At 35.3% G+C, this 19490-nt stretch overlaps 1 protein-coding gene across 1 annotated transcript in view; it reads left to right on the forward strand.

Moving 5' to 3' along the window:
* The window catches only part of Peak1 (pseudopodium enriched atypical kinase 1), a 300160-nt gene that overhangs the window by 125164 nt on the left and 155506 nt on the right, over positions 1-19490 (forward strand). Inside the window, exon 5 of the mRNA XM_077799587.1 lies at positions 760-900. The gene's annotated coding sequence lies outside the window, so the exon portion shown is untranslated. The remainder of the gene's footprint in view (positions 1-759; positions 901-19490) is intronic.

Consider the following 19490-nt stretch of genomic DNA (forward strand, 5'->3'; position numbering starts at 1 on the left):
TTCTCAAAGCACCTTTTTAACATCATCTTACAAATTTGGTATGTTGCTTTTTAAAATATTCTTTATCTGTACATTATTTTAGAAGTATATTGCTTGATTTCTTAATCGGGAACTTTTCAATATCTAATTCCATTGTGAAAGAAGAATCACTGTATATAGTTCCAATTCTATTAATTTGTAAATACTCATTACTGATTCAGTAGATTGTTTGTCTTGAACAATGTTTCATGGGCATTGAAAAAATTTATATTTTGCCACTGTGGATCGGAGTGCTCTATAAATCTCAATTCAACAGCTCAGATCTTATTTATCTGCACTTTTGGTATATCTGTTCTTTCAAGTACTGAGAGAACAATGTCAATATCTCCAACTGTAATTGTGTCTGTTTCTCCCATCATTTCTATCAGTTTTTGCTTCATGTTTTTTGTACATATGATGTTGTATCCATACATATTTAGAATTGTTCCATCTTCAGAATGAATTAATCTCCTAGTCATTACCACATGTCTTTTATTCTGTCTGATAATATTCTTTGCTTTGTCTTCTACCTTACCTAATATAAATGCAGCTTTTCCAACTTTCTTAATATTTCAGTTTGATATCCTCTATTAACCTATTTCCTTATTTTTAGTGTACAATTCTTATATTTGGGTGCAGCATGTATTTGAGTCTTGCTTACTTATATGTCTTTTATATGTATATATATGTATATGTGTGTGTGTATGTGTGTATATAAATAAAACTTTTTTTCTCTTGCAGTAAGAATATAAGTTAAGTAATGAGAGGCAAGAAAGAAAGGACAATCATCTTGGAAAGATCACAAGCACTTTGAAATTTTGAAGGAATGTAATACTAGCTGCTAAAATCACCAGAATGGATGAAGTTCTTCAAATTTAAATGGTAACCATAATTCTTCTATCATGTTATGTTTCTACTAAGAACTTTAGATGGCTTGAAAGGATTTCTTTTTAAGTTTAAATGTTTGTCTTACAAATGCCAAACAGTGGATAAAGCTGACTGTTTTATAAGTTAATATTATCAGGCTTTATTTTGGTCCTTAATGTTTGTTCAAAAGATTTGTTTTTCTCCCAGTTTCACTTAAACTTACCTGGGAATTAATATAGCATATATTAGTACATTTGTAAGTTCATTTTTCACCAAATGTTTTTCCTTTTGTATAAATAAACCAAACAATATAAGTAGTAGTTATTTTTACATATTTAAAAAAGTTATTTGATCTTTTCTGAGTTTATTTCATGTTGTTTTTAGTTTCCCTATTTTGGCACATGGTTTCATTTTCTCCTTTCATATCTGACATCTTATTTTTATTTCATCTTTATTTTCTCCTTTCTACCTTAAAAAAGAAAAAAAAATCAGCCTGTTGGAATTGAATTACAAAATGCGTAAGGATCAAGAATAGGAAAAGGAGAGAGAAATTTGAAAAGATTATAAAATTTTTCTTCTAATAAATTGCATGGACTGTTAGATTTCAAGTACAGTGAAAAGCAGTTATTTACAAATTTACAAAATCCCAAAAAAGAACTATGTTGATTTTCCTACCTGTAATAATTCAGAAGTCATATAACAGATCCATGAGGTACATAGAATACTTCTATATTTACATATTATTTTTCTGGCCCCATTTAAGCTAAGTGTCTCCAGAATCCAAATCCTTGCCTTTGAAGAGGGAATGGCACGGTGGCACACACTTTATAATCCCAGTGGCTTGGGAGCTGAGATAGGAAGATCGCTAGTTCAAAGTCAACCTCAGCAATAGCAAAGCGCTGAGAAACTCAGTGAAATTTTGTCTCTAAATAAAATACACAAATAGGGCTGGAGATGTGACTCAGTGGTTGAGTGCCCCTGAATTCAATCCCTAGAACCAGGAAAAAAAAAATTTAAAAGAGGGTATGGAATGAGATTTTAATTGTGCAATTCACAGAATTTCTAACTTGCACAACTAGAAACTTATATTTTCAATTGCAGACGCTATCATGGCCAATGTGAAGTAGTTAAAATTTAAAGGATGATATTTTAGCTAGGTAACACTAAGGTTGAGTCAAACACCTAATTTTATTTAAGTTCATTTCATTAGCTGTAATCTATGGCCCTTGTGAATGTGAGCATGTTTTTGCAGGCAAAAAGACCACTCTGAACAATTTGAGTATCTCTCTGGAAGCTTAAACTCATAAGGTTTTATAGAGCTTTTAAAGAATTCTTTACAATACCTTAATGTAGGAAAACTGTACTTATGGAGGGAAACCTATGTGTAGTTTTCTCAAACAAAGCTGAATTTAAAATAATGGTAATTAATCTGTATTGAATGGTAATAACCATATGCCTAGCACTGAGATTAGATTTAATATGCTGCCTTAGTCTATTTGGACGGCTATAATAAAAATACTTTAAGTTGGATGGCTTACAAACTACAGAAGTTTATTTCTCACAGTTCTGGAGCCTGGTAAGTTCAAGATCCAGGCATTGTTGGAGTTAGTGTTTGGTGATAGCCTGCTTCCTGACTCATAAATGGAGTCTTTTTTCCATGTCCTCACATGGCAGAAAGGGCAAATGAGGTTTCTGGGGTTTCTTTAATAAAGGCCCCAATCCCATTAATGAAGAATTTATCTCTGTGACCAAACTACCTACCAAAGACTTCACTCCCAAATACCAACACATTATCAACATAGGAATTGGAGGGTGGCGTAAACATTCATTTTATTGCATTTGCATTATCCTTATATCTCACAATTCTGTTTGACATAGGTCTTATTATTTTATTTTATTTTTTTTTATAATTATATATATTTTTTTTATTGTTGGTCGTTCAAAACATTACATAGTTCTTAATACATCATATTTCACAGTTTGATTCAAGTGGGTTATGAACTCCCAATTTTACCCCGTATACAGATTGCTGTATCACATCAGTTACCCTTCCATTGATTGACAAATTGCCTTTCTAGTGTCTGATGTATTCTGCTGTCTGTCCTATTCTCTACTATTCCCCCTCCCCTCCCCTCCCCTCCCCTTTTCTCTCTCTACCCCTTCTTCTGTAAATCATTTCTTCGATTTGTATTATCTTGTCTTACCCCTCCTTTCCTCTTATATGTCATTTTGTATAACCCTGAGGATCGCCTTCCATTTCCATGCAATTTCCCTTCTCACTCCCTTTCCCTCCCACCTCTCATCCCTGTTTAATGTAAATCTTCTTCTCAAACTTTCGTCCCTACCCTGTCCTTGTTTACTCCCCTTATATCAAAGGGGTCATTTGGTATTTATTTTTTAAAGATTGACTAGCTTCACTTAGCATAATCTGCTCTAATGCCATCCATTTCCCTCCAAATTCTATGATTTTGTCATTTTTTAATGCAGAGTAATACTCCATTGTGTATAAATGCCACATTTTTTTTTATCCATTCATCTATTGAAGGGCATCTAGGCTGATTCCACAGTCTTGCTAACGTGAATTGTGCTGCTATGAACATCAATGTAGCAGTGTCCCTGTAGCATGCTCTTATTAGGTCTTTGGGGAATAGACCGAGAAGGGGAATAGCTGGGTCAAATGGTGGTTCCATTCCCAGCTTTCCAAGAAATCTCCATACTGCTTTCCAAATTGGCTGCACCAATTTGCAGTCCCACCAGCAATGAACAAGAGTGCCCTTTTCCCCGCATCCTCTCCAGCACTTATTGTTGTTTGACTTTCTAATGGCTGCCAATCTTACTGGGGTGAGATGGTATCTTAGGGTAGTTTTGATTTGCATTTCTCTGACTGCTAGCGATGTTGAGCATTTTTTCATGTACTTATTGATTGATTGTATGTCCTCCTCTGAGAAGTGTCTGTTCAGGTCCTTGGCCCATTTATTGATTGGGTTATTTGTTATCTTATTGTTTAATTTTTTGAGTTCTTTGTATATTCTGGTTATTAGGGCTCTATCTGAAGTGTGTGGAGTAAAGATTTGTTCCCAGGATGTAGGCTCCCTGTTTATCTCTCTTATTGTTTCTTTTGCTGAGAAAAAACTTTTTAGTTTGAGTAAGTCCCATTTGTTGATTCTGGTTGTTAACTTTTGCGCTATGGGTGTCCTATTGAGGAATTTGGAGCCCGATCCCACAGTATGTAGATCATACCCTACTTTTTCTTCTATCAGATGCCGTGTCTCTGATTTAATGTCAAGCTCCTTGATCCATTTTGAGTTAACTTTTGTGCATGGCGAGAGATAGGGATTCAGATTCATTTTGATGCAAATGGATTTCCAGTTTTCCCAGCACCATTTGTTGAAGATGCTATCCTTCCTCCATTGCATGCTTTTAGAACCTTTATCAAATATAAGATAGTTGTAGTTTTGTGGGTTGGTTACTGTGTCCTCTATTCTGTACCATTGGTCCACCCGCCTGTTTTGGTACCAGTACCATGCTGTTTTTGTTACTATTGCTCTGTAGTATAGTTTGAAGTCTGGTATCGCTATACCGCCTGATTCACACTTCCTGCTTAGCATTGTTTTTGCTATTCTGGGTCTTTTATTATTCCATATGAATTTCATGATTCTTTTATCTATTTCTACAAGAAATGCTGCTGGGATTTTGATTGGCATTGCATTAAACTTATAGAGAACTTTTGGTAATATCGCCATCTTGATGATGTTGGTTCTGCCTATCCATGAGCAGGGTATATTTTTCCATCTTCTAAGGTCTTCTTCTATATCTTTCTTTAGGGTTCTGTAATTTTCATTGTATAAATCTTTCACCTCTTTTGTTAGGTTGATTCCCAAGTATTTTATTTTTTGGGGGGATATTGTGAATGGAGTAGTTGTCCTCATTTCTGTTTCAGAGGATTTGTCGCTGATATACAAAAATGCCTTTGATTTATGCGTGTTGATCTTATATCCTGCCACTTTGCTGAATTCATATATTAGTTCTAATAGCTTCTTTGTAGACCCTTTTGGGTCTGCTAGGTATAGAATCATATCATCTGCAAATAGTGATAATTTAAGTTCTTCTTTTCCTATTTTTATGCCTTTAATTTCTTTTGTCTGTCTAATTGCTCTGGCCAGTGTTTCGAGGACTATGTTGAACAGAAGTGGTGAGAGAGGGCATCCCTGTCTTGTACCAGATCTTAGAGGGAATGCCTTCAATTTTTCTCCATTCAGAATGATGCTGGCCTGTGGCTTATCATAGATTGCTTTTACAATGTTGAGGTATGATCCTGTTATCCCTAATTTTTCTAGCGTTTTGAACATAAAGGGATGCTGTACTTTGTCGAATGCTTTTTCTGCATCTATTGAGATGATCATATGGTTCTTATTTTTAAGTCTATTGATGTGGTGAATATCATTTATTGATTTCCGTATATTAAACCAGCCTTGCATCCCAGGGATGAATCCTACTTGATCATGATGTATAATTTTTTTGATATGTATTTGAATCCGATTCGCCAGAATTTTATTGAGGATTTTTGCGTCAAGGTTCATTAGAGATATTGGTCTGTAGTTTTCCTTCTTTGAAGTGTCTTTGTCTGGTTTCGGAATCAGGGTGATGTTGGCCTCGTAGAACGAATTTGGAAGTTCTCCCTCTTTTTCTATTTCCTGAAATAGCTTGAAAAGTATTGGTGTTAGTTCCTTTTTAAAGGTTTTGTAAAACTCTGCTGTATACCCATCCGGTCCTGGGCTTTTCTTAGTTGGTAGTCTTTTGATGGTTTCTTCTATTTCCTCTATTGTTATTGGTCTGTTTAGGTTGTCTATATCCTCCTGGCTCAATCTGGGCAGATCATAGGACTCAAGGAATTTATCTATGCCTTCACTATCTTCTATTTTATTGGAGTATAAGGATTCAAAGTAATTTCTGATTATCTTCTGTATTTCTGAAGTGTCTGTTGTGATATTGCCTTTTTCATCCCGTATGCTAGTAATTTGGGTTCTCTCTCTTCTTCTCTTCGTTAGCATGGCTAAGGGTCTGTCAATTTTATTTATTTTTTCAAAGAACCAGCTTTTAGTTTTGTCAATTTTTTCAATTGTTTCTTTTGTTTCAATTTCATTAATTTCAGCTCTGATTTTAATTATTTCTTGCCTTCTACTTCTTTTGCTGTTGTTTTGCTCTTCTTTTTCTAGGATTTTGAGATGAAGTATGAGATCATTTATTTGTTGGTTTTTCCTTTTTTTGAGGAATGAACTCCAAGCAATGAATTTTCCTCTTAGAACTGCTTTCAGTGTGTCCCATAGATTCCGATATGTTGTGTCTGTGTTTTCATTTAACTCTAGGAATTTTTTAATTTCCTCCTTGATGTCTTCTAAAACCCATTGATCACTCAGCAACCTATTGTTCATTCTCCAGGTGATGCTTGATTTTTCCTTTCTTCTTTTATCATTGATTTTCAGTTTCATTCCATTATGATCAGATAGGATGCATGGTATTATCTCTACCCCTTTGTATTGTCTAAGAGTTGCCCTGTGACATAGTATATGGTCTATTTTTGAGAAGGTTCCATGTGCTGCTGAGAAAAAAGTGCAGCTACTTGATGTTGGGTGGTATAGTCTATATATTTCAATTAAGTCTAGGTTGTTAATTGTGTTATTGAGTTCTATAGTTTCCTTATTTAACTTTTGTTTGGAAGATCTGTCCAGTGGTGAGAGAGGTGTGTTGAAGTCTCCCATGATTATTGTATGCTGGTCTATTAGACTCTTTAACTTGAGAAGAGTTTGCTTGATGAACACAGCTGCACCATTATTTGGGGCATATATATTTATGATTGTTATGTCTTGTTGGTGTATGGTTCCCTTGAGCAGTATGAAGTGTCCTTCTGTATCCCTTTTGATTAGCTTTGGCTTGAAATCTATTTTATTAGATATGAGTATGGACACTCCTGCTTGTTTCCGCTGTCCATATGAGTGATATGATTTTTCCCAACCTTTCACCTTCAGTCTATGTATATCTTTTCCTATCAAATGCGTCTCCTGTAGACAGCATATTGTTGGGTCTTGTTTTTTGATCCATTCTACTAGCCTGTGTCTCTTAATTGGTGAGTTTAAGCCATTAACATTTAGGGTTATTATTGAGATATGGTTTGTTCTTCTATCCATATTTGTTTATTGATGTTACTAAATCTGATTTGTTATCCTCTTTGACTACTTTCCCCCCTTTACTGTCCTACCTCCCATTGTTGGTTTTCAATGTTATTTTCCATTTCCTCTTCCTGTAATGTTTTGCCAAGGATTTTTTGAAGAGATGGTTTTCTAGCTGCAAATTCTTTTAACTTTTGTTTATCGTGAAAGGTTTTAATTTCATCTTCTAACCTGAAGCTTAATTTCGCCGGATACACGATTCTTGGTTGGAGTCCATTGTCTTTCAGTGTTTGAAATATGTTATTCCAGGATCTTCTAGCTTTCAGAGTCTGTGTTGAGAGATCAGCTGTTATCCTGATTGGTTTACCCCTAAATGTAATCTGCTTTCTTTCTCTTGCAGCTTTTAAAATTCTCTCCTTATTCTGTATGTTGGACATCTTCATTATAATGTGTCTAGGTGTGGATCTCTTATGATTTTGCACATTCGGCGTCCTGTAGGCTTCTAGGATTTGGGATTCTGTCTCATTCTTCAATTCTGGGAAGTTTTCTCGTATTATTTCACTGAATAGACTGTTTATTCCTTTGGAATGGAGCTCTGTGCCTTCCTGTATCCCAATGACTCTTAAATTTGGTCTTTTGATATTGTCCCATAATTCTTGGATGTTCTGCTCATGGTTTCTTAGCAGACTTGCTGAGCTGTCTATGTTCTTTTCCAGTTGAAATACTTTGTCTTCATTGTCTGATGTTCTCTCTTCTAAGTGATCCACTCTGCTGGTAGTATTCTCAATTGAGTTTTTAAGTTGGTTTATTGTTTCCTGCATTTCTAGAATTTCTATTTGTTTGTTTTTTATTACCTCTATCTCCCTGTGAAATTGATCTTTTACTTCCTGTATTTGTTTGTCAATGTGATCTTTCATTGTCTGATTTTGCTGTCTCATGTCTTCCTTGAGACTCGAGATCATCTGAAGCATATATATCCTGAACTCTTTATCTGATATTCCATCTGTTGCAGCTATTACCTCTTCTAAAGTTTAGTTGACCTGCATTGCTTGTGGTCCTTTCTTTCCTTGTCTTTTCATACTGCTCGCATTTCTTTCTGCTTGGTGCAACTGTTGTGTTTTTGATATTTACCCCCTATTTATTTATGTTGCTCTCGTATAGTTGAAAAGTCTCCCTTGCAGGTGCGGGCGTCAGCTGTGCCCCTACTCCAATTGGGTGACGTGTGTACCACGCTGGCGGCTCTCTGGGCCTGTTCTGGGTGTGGAAGGCGGCTCTGCTCTGTCCCTATTCCAATTGGGGTGTCGTGACTACCATGCTGGCAGGTCGCTGGGCCTGTTCCGGGCGTGGGCGGTGGGCTTGGCTGGCGGGATTCCACCTAATGGCAGTCCCTAACCTCCCTGCTTGCTAATTAATGGCTTCTCTGAGGCGCCACGCCTTCTGTAGCTGCGGGGCAGGCCGCGCGAATCAGTTGGCCTGGATCTCCGGGGTCCTGCTGCTGGCTGTTTTGATGTTGCAATCTGTTGGAGAGTGGTGGTGTATCCTTCAGCTTTCCCGGATGGTGGCCGCTGACTGCCTGGATGGAGTGTCCGCTGTGGGGGATGGGACGGGACTGTACTGCTTCCTTCCCCTTCTGAAATCCCGTACTCGGCCCAAGGGTCCGTGTGGGCTTGGCTGGCGGGATTCCACCTAATGGCAGTCCCTAACCTCCCTGCTTGCTAATTAATGGCTTCTCTGAGGCGCCACGTCTTCTGTAGCCGCGGGGCTGGCCGCTCGAATCAGTTGACCTGGATCTCCCAGGTCCTGCTGCTGGCTGTTGGCATCCCTGGCACTCTATCACTTTGATTTTTTCTGCTTGCGCCTCCCCCAGCGCTGGCTAGCCAGGTTTCCTTTTGGCTGCTACTGGGAGAAGGGGTTGGAGGTCAGGTGTCTCTAGTTTCCCCCTAGTCTTTATGGAGGCTCAGCTTGATACTCCCTCTCCCGGCAAGCCTAGGAGAGATTTTATGCGAGTTCTCGCTGTCTGGGGGTTGAGCTGAATGACACCAACCTGTTTTGATGTTGCACTCTGAAGGAGAGTGGCGGTGTATCCTTCAGCTTTACCGGATGGTGGCCGCTGACTGCCTCGGTGGAGTGTCCGCTGTGGGGGATGGGACTGTACCGCTTCCTTCCCCTTCTGAGATCCCGTGCTCGGCCCAAGGGTCCGTGTGGTCTTGGCTGGCGGGATTCCACCTAATGGCAGTCCCTAACCTCCCTGCTTGCTAATTAATGGCTTCACTGAGGCGCCACGCCTTCTGTAGCCGCAGGGCAGGCCGCGCGAATCGGTTGGCCTGGATCTCCAGGGTCCTGCTGCAGGCTGTTGGGATCCCTGGCACTCTATCAGGTCTTATTATTTTAAAAAATCCATTTAACATATGAGGGAACTCATTCTCAAAGAAGCTAAGTAATTGCTTAATATCAAGTGACTAGTTAGAGGTGGAGCTAGATCTGTCTGACTGCAAAGCCTAAGCTCTTAAGCAGGAATTGTTGTTGTTTATGAAGACTTAAACAGAACCTGTTGTAATTATTTCTTCTTTATTTAGTGACAAATAAGGAGAAAGTATTTTTCTTAGCAATATCCTTGTTGTAACTCTAAAATTATGCTCCCTCAAGATGTATGTTTCTTCTGCAGCATCAATTTTGTTTCATCAATAATTTGATTGTTTTATGTTCTTAATGTATTAGCTATTGTATTATATAAAAGGAAAGATATAGTCATGGAACTTTAATTTGGCTGCTTAAAAAGATAACTTAATCTACCACTATATAAAGTTGAATTACTTGAAGATGAAAATGGTAGTCCCCACATTTTACTTGAGATAAAGACACGGGAAAAAGAGAAGAATAGGATATGAGTGGGGGGAAAAAAATCAAAACGGAGCTTTACACTCATCTGTCTTCCCTTGAAATCTTATTTACCTTTCTCCTTTCTCTTTATTCCTCAAAATATTTTCAGTCCTTTTCAATTTCGGAAGGCTATACTGCCATTAAAAACTAAAATGGTAGTGAATTCAGAGACCAGTTAATCCTAAAGGTATAAGTTTTATGTTCAATTTATGTATAATTCCTTTCAAATAGGTACTTATTATTCTATTAATTGTAGAAAACTAAATATAGTAAAAACTCCACCAAGATTCAACATAGTAAAAGTATATCTTGATATACCAGTTTAACTCAATTCCTTAACTCCCAGCAAGACTTTTTGTAGATAAATATATCAGTGATATATATATTTATTATATTTATATACTTATGATGATACATATATAATCTAAAATGTATATAGAAGGCAAGAGATTTCAAATCACTAATTTTGAAAGAGTAGAATAACATAGAATCTCTTTACCTACTTATAGGACATCATGTAGTCTTAGTAATAAAGATTGGTATTGTCAGTGGAACAGACATATAAATTAATGGATCAGAATAGATAACCCAGAAATAGCCCCACACAAATATAAGCAGCTGATTTGGTTTTACAAATGTATAAAGGCAATTCAGAGGAGCCTATCTATTCAACAAATGGTTCAGAAAAAATCAGATACTAATAGGCAAACAAAACCCTCAAGATAAGTTTCATACCTTATATACAAATTAACTTAAAATGGATTGTAGAATTATATGGAAAATGTAAAAGTATAGAATTTTAGAAAAAGTCTTTAGGACCTTGGGCTTGGTGAAGAATAATTAGATATAATACAAAAGCACAATCTATAAGTGTTAGTCAGCTTTCCATTAATGTAACAAAATACCAGAAATAATGAAATGAAAAAGAGGGAAGTTTTATGTTGGCTCACAAGTTTGGGAGATTTCAGTCTGTGGTCACTTGGCCCTGTTGCTTTTGGGCCTGTCAAGGCAATAAGTCATGATGGGGAGTAATGTGATAAAGCAAGCTGCTCACTTCAGTGGGACCAGGAAGCGAAAGACAGAGAAGAAGAGGAGGTACCTAAATCACACAGTCCTCTTATTGGGCACACCTCCAATGACTTAAGATTTCCCACTAGATCCTACTTCTTAAAGTTTTGACTACCTTCCAATAATGCCAAGCTGAGAACTAAGCCTTTAACACATGGGTCTTTGGAGAACATTTAAGATCTAAACCATTGCACTGTAAAAAGAAAAAAGTAAGATAGGCTTCATGAAACTTAAAACTTTTGTTTTGCAAAAACAAACAAACCAAAAATCTGTTAAGGGTGGTTCTGGGAAGATGGCAGAGTAGAAAGAACCAGGAATCTAACTCAAGTGTAGACAATAATTGTACTAGCAAAATCTAAGTAACTATTTTGGAACTCTCAAGCATATTAAAGGCTTACAACTTTCAGGGGGAACCTTGGAAGGTAAATTATGGGTGATTTTGGCCAATTTCAGCTCTTGTAACAGTAGCAGCTATCTACCCTCCACCAACCCCCCAGCCCAGTGGCAGGTAACCAGGCATGTGTTCCCCGAGCAGCTTACACAGTTTCCAGAGTGGGCCAAAGTAACCCTCTGCTCTACATATCAAGAATCTAATCACCTAACGATGGTCTCATAACAGAGATCTCGAAAAAGAAGCGCAGGTACTTCTTCCCATTGTTTCAAGTCCTCTATCTTTACCTCCGGCTGAAGGACTTTGAGGTAAAGGACCTATAGACTTTTTTTCTCCCTTTTATTTATCTCTCTTTCCCCTTTGTGATCCAAACATTAAACACTAACACATGTAAATCAAGTGCATTAAGTGCAGAAAGTTAGAAAGTAACCATGTATGTCCACGGGAAAGGTTCAGGCTTAGCATGATCTGACATTTACACTTCAGACTGTTATTTGCCATAAAGATGGTCTACAATTAAAAAGCAAACCTTGGAAAAGGGGGTTTCCAGAGAGAACAATTGTATTAGTCAGTTTTCCAAATTGACTAATTTCAAATACTTTGCAAAGGGTACTCATTAACTCAAGAGAAGTTTATTTTTGCTCATTGTTCTGGAGATTCAAGTCCAAGATCAGGAAGCACATCAATGGTGGGAGTGAGTGTCAGGGTGAGCAGTCACATCTTTTTTTTTCCTTAATTTTTTACATATTTTTAATTGGTATATATTTACATAACAGTGTGATTCATTGTTAAATAGTTATACATGCATATAACAATTGCAGTCACATTTTGAGACGAGAAGCAGAGAGAGACCCGGATCTACAGTCCTCTTTGAGGACAGTCTCATAGTAACTTAAACACCTCCCACTAGGTTCTGCCACTTAAAAGGTTCACAGGACTTTCCAGTACTGCCACTGAGAGATCAAACTTTTACATATAGACCTTTGGAGGACACTCATTCAAACCATAGAATTCTGCCCATGACCTCCATTCTCATAGTGAAAAGTTTATTCACTCTATTCCCAGGAGTCCCAGAGTTAACTGTTGCAGCATTGCACTAAAGTCCAAGTACAAAGTCTCTTTCAGACTGGGTGTGGCGACACACTCGTATTCCAGTGACTCAGTAGGCTGAGACAGAAGGATCATAAGTTTGAGGCCAGCCTGAGCAATGTAGTGAGACCTTGTCTCAAAATAAAAAGGACTTGTGGATGTAGCTCAGTGGTAAAGCACCCCTGGATTCAATCCCCAGTACAAAAAAAAAAAAAAAAAAAAAGAAAGAAAGAAAGAAAAAAAAGAAAAGGTGTGGGGCATATGAAGAAATAAAGAGCTCAACAAATGTATTGAGATTTTTAAATGCTGGTGTTATAACAGTGGTCTGTAACTGTACTTTCTGTTTTCTGTATGATTTAATAGATCAGTACATTTTAAAACATTAATCTGAAGGCTAATATTACAACTTTTGTTCTCCACATTTTGCATTCTACATAATTTAAGAGACTAATTTATTTAAAAGAATTATTAGTTTATGGGTTGGGGTATATAGTTTATAAAGATATGATTTTATAGTGTTGACAATCAAGGAAGGTGGGACCGAAGCTGTCAAGGAGCAGAAATTTCATGTGTTATTGAAGTTAAGATGGTATAAATTCAAATTAGAGTGCCATAATTTTAGGATATTAAATGTAATCATATGATAACCATAAAAAATAGCTTTAGAATATACACAAATGGAATTTAACAGTAAGGCAAGAATTAGAAATAAAGGCATCTAAATTAGAACTGAAAAAGTAAAATTTCTCTACAGATAATATAATCTTACATGTAGAAAACACTAAAGATTCATGGGCTGGGGCTGTAGCTCATTGGTAGAGCACCCGCCTCACACGTGTGAGGTACTAGGCTCAATCCTTAGCACCATATAAAATAAAATAAAGAGATTGTGTCCAACTACAACTAAAAGAAAAGAAAAGAAAACACTAAAGATTCCATAAAAACGAAACAAAACCTTACTGGAATTAATAAATTATTTCAACAAAGTTGAAATTTTGAGTTATATTTCAGGATATAAAGTTAACACACATATGAGTTGCATTTCTATATACTAATAACTGCAATGGAAAAGTAATTTCATTTATAATAGCATAAAAAGAATAAGATACGTAATAATTGAAAACTTAAAATACTGCTGAGAGAAATTAAAGACATATATAAGTAGAGGTATATTCCATGTTCATGGGTTTAAAGACTTACTTTTAAGATGTCAGTGCTACCTTAAAGTGAATTATAGATTCGATGCAATGTCTCTCAAAATCCTACTGATTTTTTTTTATTCAGGAAAAGTTATTCTAATATTTGTATGAAATCTCAAGAGACCCTAATAGCCAAAACAATTCTTGGTAAAGAATAGTAACATTGGAAGAGTTATACTGATTTTAAAATGTACTACAAAGATACAGTAATCAGGGGCTGGGGTTATAGCCAGTGGTTGAGTGCTTGGCTCCCATATATGAGGCACTGGGTTTGGTTCCTTAGCACCACATACAAAAATAAATAAAGATAAAGTTTTTTTTTTTTTAAAGATACAATAATCAAGACAGTGTGTTACTGGTGTAAAGCCAGACCAATGAAATATAATAGTGGGCACAAAATAAACCCTCACACATATGGTGAAATTATTTTTGAAAGGGTACTAATATCATTCAAAGGGGAAAGAATATTCTTTTCAACAAATTGTAGAGGGAAAACTGGATTTCTAATGCAAAGAACAAAGTTGGACCCTTAACCTAAGACCATAAACAGAGATTAACTGAAAATGGATCAAAGACCTAAACGTAAGACTAGAAACTCTTACATGAGTACTTAGGACAAAAGCTTCATGACATTGGATTTGGCAATGATTTCTTGGCTATGACAGCAAAGATATAAGCACCATAAGAAATAGACAAATTGGATTTCATTAAAAAATTTGAAATTTGTGTATAAAAAGACACTATCAACAAAGTAAAAAGGAAACCCACAGGATGTGACTCAGTGGTAAAGTACACCGTGGGTTCAATCTCCAGTGTCAATCAATCAATCAATCAATAAGTAATAAACCAACCCATAAAATGAGAGAAAAATATTTGTAAATCATATATGTAATAAGCAATTAATATATCAAATATACCAAATATATAAGGAACTTGTAAAACTCAACAGAAAAGCAGACACCTATTTCAAAAATGGGAAGATTAGTTGAATAAATGTTTCTCCAAAGATATACAGATATAAGACCCCAAATAGATGATCACATCATTAGGAAAACACAGATCAAAACTACACTGGGATACCACCTGACACCCATTAGGATGACTACTATCAATAAAACAGAAAATTGAACTAGTGTTGATGAGGATATTAGGAAATTGGAACCCTTGTACACTATTGGTAGGAATGTAAAATGAAAGCACTGCTGTGGAAAACAATAAGGAAGTTCTTCAGAAAATGAATAGAATTACTATGTGGCTGGCCTAGCAGTTTCACCTCTGGGTAGGCTCTCAAAGAAATATTTGTACATTTATATTCATAGCAGCATTATTCACAATAGCTAACTTGTAGAAACAACCTAAGTGTCCATTGATAGATGTATGAATAAGCAAAATGTGGTATATAAATATGATGAAATACTGTTTAGCCTGAGAAAGGAAGGAAACTCTGACATATCCTATAATATGGATGAACTTCAAGGACATTTTTCTCATTGAAATAAATGAGACACAAAAAGACAAATACTGTATGATTACAATAATGTGGCATACTTAAAATAGTGAAAATCATAGGACTCATAAAGTAGAATGGTGGTTGCCAGGGGCTGGAGGAAAGGGGAAATGGGAGTTATTAAAGGATTAGCAAGTCAGTTTTACAAGATGAGAGTTCTAGTGATGGATGATGGTAATGATTGTCCAGCATGATAAATACATGTATTCCCACTGAACTGTACACCTAAAAATAGTTAAGATGGTAAATATAGAGTGAGTTTTACTTCAGTCTTTCAAAACTTGGGGGAAATGTGTGTGTGTGTGTGCGTGTGTGTGTGTGTGTGTGTATGTACGTGTGTGTTTTTAATTGAGGATAATTGGGGAGAGGATATTTTAAAGATGTTAATAGTAGTTTTAACTGAGTAGTGAGTCTTTGGTCAATTTTACATTCTTTATACTGTTAAGGAATTTTTAAAGGTATTGCAGTCAGCTTGTATTAAAATCAGAAAATAAATGTTATTTTTATTTCAAAAGCAATGTATGTACTTATAGATATTGATATATCATAGAGGAGTAGGTGATGTTCTCTAGTCAGTAGTGGAGATATACTCTTGTGCTGGGATTTTGTTCTTACTAATTATTGTGACACTGTTGTTAAATTTACATTCCATTTTGGAAGAATGTGATTCCATTATTCTTTAGTTTTCAAATACATTTTTAAGACTTGCTGGAAAACAATTATTTCTATGGGGTTTATATCTATTCTAACATTAGATTTTAGAAATTCTTTACCATTGAGATAATTGCAGCAGAAACATTCTGTGGTAGTGTAAATGACCAAAAATGAATGTATCGTGGCAGACATTCTGTTTCCACACTTTGTGTTGCCAGCAAGAAGATACTGTCTGCATAGTAAGATTCTAGTCATTTTATGTTTCTAAGTTCACTTCTGAAAACACTATGAGGAGATGATCCAGAAAAAGAATGTTTATCTGGACTATTTTGTTTTGTTTTGTTTTAAAGAAGTAGTTTCACCTAGGACCTGTCCATGGGCATGGGCTGAGTGATGATGGAAGAAGAAATAGGGACCTATAAGCAATTGGGAAAGAGAAAAAGAATATGGCACTGAGAAGAATGATTCCATTATATTTTAGAACTTTTGATTCAACTCTAACTAGTAGTAAATGTTTTAGGTTAGGCACAATCACCAAAGGTGTGAGTGATTGCAGAACATAGTAAATGCAGATATCCTCCTTGTTTCTGTTTCTAGAAGGAAAGTTCACTCACTATCTTCTTAAAACAGTGAAAAACTGCGAATCTGCAAAAGTGCTGAAGTAACTGTCCTCAAGTGTTAGCAACAGAATAGTGGAAGAAAAATATAGTTTTATCATTCTGGCATGCACCTTTGGAAGATTAACAATTCTGGTACATGGTCACAGGAAATTTTGACCTAAAAATGCCAAATTATAAAAATGAAAGCAAACTTTATCACTAAAGAAATTCATTCTTTTTGGAGTCAGGCCCAGCTTTTGTTTGCTTCCATTACTTTGGCATGTAAAAAAGGAAGGAAAACAAAACTATTCTGGTGCGATATACACTCTGATGATACATTGTGGCCATTGTATATAACTTGTACTAAAGCACAGGTGTGTTTGGTGTGGGGGCTATTAAAAGGAAACAAGACACATATTCTTTATTTAGATGCAAAAGGGGGAAATGTACAGCCAGTATCTCTATTTCCAGATATGTTTCTTAACTAGTATTTCTTCTCTACTCCATTGTACATCTGCCAAAAATGGAAAAATACCAGGACTCATAGACACTTATACATTCTCCCCAAATCATCAGGCAAGTGTTCAACAAACAAAAAAAGCTACCAACCACAGTGAGATGCTTCATACTCATGAGGATTGCTATAATGGGGGTGGAGGTTGGCGGGGGGGGGGGGACAAGTGTTAGTAAGTATATAGAAAAATTGGAGCCTTGTGTATTGCTGTTGAGTGTGTGCATTATTTCAGTCATTGTGAAAAAGTGTATTGATTCCTCAAAAAGTTAAAACATAGAATTATCATACAACAGTTCCATTCTAGGTATTCACCCCAAAATGGTGAAAACAGGATCTCAGACAAATATTTGTACACAAATATTTATAGCAACACTGTTCATAATGGTGAAAAGGTGGGAACAGTCATCAGCAGATGAATGGATAAATCAGTTGTGGCAAATCAGCAGCAGAACAATATCTGAAACCCCCCAATTTTTTGCAAATAAAATAAGCAACCCACTTATAAATGGCATGGGGGTGAAAGTGTAACTCTGAAGGGAAATTATAAAATACTTTTAATTTAATGAAAATGAAATCACAACATATCAAAAGTTGTGGAATGCTGCTGAAGCAGTTGACAAACTTCTACCATTAACTGCTTAATTAGAAAAGAAAAAGAGTTTCAAATTAAGAACTTAAGCTTTCACTTTGTGAAAGTAGAAAAAGTTGAACAAATTAAACCAAAAATAAACATAAGGAAGGAATGGAGAGCAAAATCAGTTGAGAAATTAAATGTAACCAAGAGTTTGTTCTTTGACAAGATGAATAAGTTAAAAATCCTTTAACTGGACAGATAAAAAAAACAAAGAATTTTTAAATTACTAATGTTAGTAATTCATCAGTTAATAATGTTAGGAATAAGAGAGGGACATTACCATAGATCTTACAGATATGAAAAGAACATGAGAGAAATAATATTAACAAAGTATTATCTCCATAAATTTAAAACCTTAAGTGTAAAAATTTCTTGATAGAGTCCAGGTGTAGAAGCTCACTTAAGAAAATAATAGATAACCTGGATAGTCCTGTATGTGTTAAAGAAATTGAAATTGGGATTTAAAACTTTCCACTAAAGAAAACTCCAGGCTCAGAAGCCTTTTACTGGCAAGTATAATCAATGAATATTTAATGAAGAAATAATATCAATTCTATGCAAATTCTGATAGAATGTTCTTAATTCATTTATTGAAGTCAGTGTTATAATATCAAAACAAGTTAAATAGATTACAAAAAAACTAAAGACATTGACAAAAAAGTCCTCAAGAAAATATTAGCCAATCAAAACTAGTAACCCATAAAAATGGTAATACATTTTGTCTAAGTTTAATTTATTCTGAGAATATAAGGTTGTTTTAATGTTCAGAGTGAATTGGTGCAATTCTCCTTATTAACAAAGTAAAAGGACAAAACCCTGTATGATTATCTCAATAATTAGATACTGCATCAATTTATAATAAAGATATCTCAGCAAACTGGGAATAGAAGGAATTTCCTCAACCTAGTAAAGGGCAAATATAAATATTCTATGGCTGACATCATACTTGAGGATGAAAATCTGAATTCAGGCAAGAATGTCAAAAGACCAGAAGAAGTAAATAAGAGGAATGCAAATTGAACAGGAAGAAATAAAATTCTCTGTATTTACAAATTAAATTATTTTCTATGCAGAAAATCTCAGAATCTACCGAAAAGGGGGGGGGGGGGCTCTTAGAACTTATAACTAGCTAGCAAAGTCACAGGATTCAAAATCACTATAAAAATAAATATTTCTGTATTCCATTGATAATTATAAATTATAAAAAGAACTGTTTACAATAGCACTATGAAACATGAGATACTTGGGTACAAATCAAACAATATGTGCAACATCTATGCTGAAAACCTACAAAACACTGATGAAAGGAATAAAAGAAGATCCTAATAAATAAAAGACACTGTGTTCTGTGGTGAAAATCCTGTCAAAATCCTAGCAGGATTTTTTTTTTTTTTAATAGCAAGCTGATCCTAAAGTCTATTTGGATTGCTAAAGGAAATAGAAAAGGGAAAAAATTAAATACAAATGAAGTGAGGACTCTCTTACCTGATTAAGAACTATTAAAAAACTATAATTATCAAACAGTATATTACTGTTTTTAAAAAATAGCTGCATATATCTGTGGGAAAGAATAAACCATCCAAAAAATAAACACACAATCAGTTGAATTTTCACAAAAGAGCTAAGGTAATCCAATGAAAAACAAAATGAACAGTTAGACATTCTTTTAAAAGCAAAAGAAACAAAAGATTCTTGGCCCATATCTTGGCACAGGTCTTAGAGATAAATGAAAAAAGAAAAAAAAGATGGGAAGAGATTTACTTTGTAAAAGTAGGAAAATAATAACTCCTCAGTGAATTGAAGCATGGAAATTGAAGCAGAGGAAATAGTAAAATCAATTAAATCTTTTGACTGAAGAACATCATATATTTTATAATATTAATTTTTCCTACCTTATTAAGCA

The sequence above is a fragment of the Urocitellus parryii genome, chromosome 6, assembly GCF_045843805.1.
Source record: "Urocitellus parryii isolate mUroPar1 chromosome 6, mUroPar1.hap1, whole genome shotgun sequence".
NCBI lineage: Eukaryota > Metazoa > Chordata > Mammalia > Rodentia > Sciuridae > Urocitellus > Urocitellus parryii.